The 2,030-nt window shown below is 32.7% G+C and overlaps 1 protein-coding gene across 1 annotated transcript in view; it reads left to right on the top strand.

Annotated features, from left to right (window-relative positions):
- The window catches only part of INPP4B (inositol polyphosphate-4-phosphatase, type II, 105kDa), a 480,180-nt gene that overhangs the window by 240,556 nt on the left and 237,594 nt on the right, over nucleotides 1-2,030 (top strand). The gene's annotated exons all lie outside the window — the stretch shown is intronic.

The raw sequence follows: 2,030 nt of genomic DNA, 5'->3' as shown, positions 1-2,030 counted from the left end.
TCAGGTATAGACTCCAATATTGTCCTCCTATTCAGGGATACTTTCTTAGGAGAAACTGACTCACCAAGAATGAAAATAAAAAAAAAGATAATAAGATTTGCATTCACAAGACATGGGTACAGGTTTTGATTCTGCCATTTGCTAGCAATGTGGCATTGAATAAGTCACTTCACTTCTCAGTCTTATTCTTCTCATTTGTCTAGAGCAATATTGTCCAATAGAACTTTCCATGATGATGAAAATGTTCCGTACTGCACTGTCCCATGTGATAGCCATGTGGCTACTGAGCATTTGAAATGTGCCTGGTGTGACTGAATTTTTTATTTTGTTTAGTGAAGCCCTGGAACAATGATCTCTGAGGAGTGTTGTGAATGTCAAATGAAGAGATATAGTCTATGCAAAATTAACCCTGATTATCAAAAGGGAGAGATAAGAATGGACACCTGGAAAGTTTTATGCTGTTCAACAGCCAAATAAATGTGATATAGAATATCCAAAGGGGCCTCCTGAATTCCATCTACCTGTGCAACTTAACTGGGCAGCATCCTCCCTCTAAGACCAGGGGTAGGAATTTGAAGGGATAATATCCAGAAATGTTTGCAATTTCTGAAAGTGTGGGCATGAATAATAATTTTTTTTAAAAAAAAGATGGTGAGAGTGCTAGCACACGTTCTTACTTTACCAGCCTTTCAAGTATAGTTCATAATTTTCATGGCTACTTCAATTGAAAAGGCATGTAATTAGTACATGTGGATTTGGGAGAAATCTTCACACAATGCAGTGTACCACTGCTTTAAACATAAGTGGAATACTGAGCTTTAAAATATTAAAAAATCCTGCCCTTGTTTCATAACTTTAAAACAAACTACCAAAGGTAAGCAAAATGTTATTTAGAAATAAATAAACACCAGTTCAACTTTATCAGAAACAGCAAATAGGCTCTTAGTCTTAGACATACTTACTGTTTCTCATTTTTTTCTAATGCAGTTACGTAAAACTAAATTATGGAATCTGGCTGTTTATCAGATATAAACAAATTCTCTGATTATGACTAAATCCTGTGATAACTGTTCCAATTCTTAGTCCTTGCATATAAGTTGAAGCTTTATTGAGTGTGTAGTATAATAAACACTTATTTTAACTTCAAGTGAAAATCAGAGTGAATGACCACTCAGAACATCCATTTGTTTTTCAGTGAAATAGTGGCTCATGGATTGCAACCCTAACTACATTGTCATTTATAAAAATGAATTTTAAAAAAGATAGGCCTGTGATTTACGAAGGAGGTTTTTAATCCAGGTATGGGTTAAAGCACAGGCATTTTGAATTGTGACCTGAAAATACTGTGAAACTTGACATCCAGTTGAACTTTGCTCAGTTTTATGGTGTCACCCAACCACTTTATGAAATTGAAGCCACCCACCAGTCATTTATGGGGTCTATTCTTCACTGACAATTTAGTATTTAATTTTTTCCCTAGTGGATAAATTTTTTATGACTTCTTTTAAGTTTGATTTAAGCTCTAATTTTGCTTAATGAATAAAAGCAGTTTGGTTGTTAAACTTTCCACCTGTGCACACCACGTGTAGTTTTACTGTGTGATAACTACCAAAAGGCTCTATTTAAATTGCGTAGCTATTTTTATTCTATAAAATGGTATCACAGAGCTCATTTTGGGAAAATATTTCTATTTACTTAAATTATAACAATCTTAAATAACATTTTATATCTTTCTTATTGAGCCATATCCTTTGGTATATAAATTTTTATCAGGCTATTTGGTCTTACTATATTTTTATAAATGAATTAACTATTATGCTCATGTACTCTTTATTACAATAATTACTTTTCATAATTTCAGAAATTTGTGAATTTATAGACCCAGATTTTTAAAGTTTATTATTCTGGGTTCACACTTTTAATAAAATAAGTGCTTACATGTAGAGCTTTGGTCTCAGAACTAAAAAGATTTCTTGAGTGTGTCCCTTAGACAAGCTGAACATCTTTATAGTCATTTTTCTTTTGAAAAA

This window comes from Propithecus coquereli, unplaced genomic scaffold (genome assembly GCF_000956105.1).
Source record: "Propithecus coquereli isolate 6110/MARCELLA unplaced genomic scaffold, Pcoq_1.0 Scaffold185, whole genome shotgun sequence".
Lineage (NCBI taxonomy): Eukaryota > Metazoa > Chordata > Mammalia > Primates > Indriidae > Propithecus > Propithecus coquereli.
This window is presented reverse-complemented; position numbering and strand designations above follow the sequence as displayed.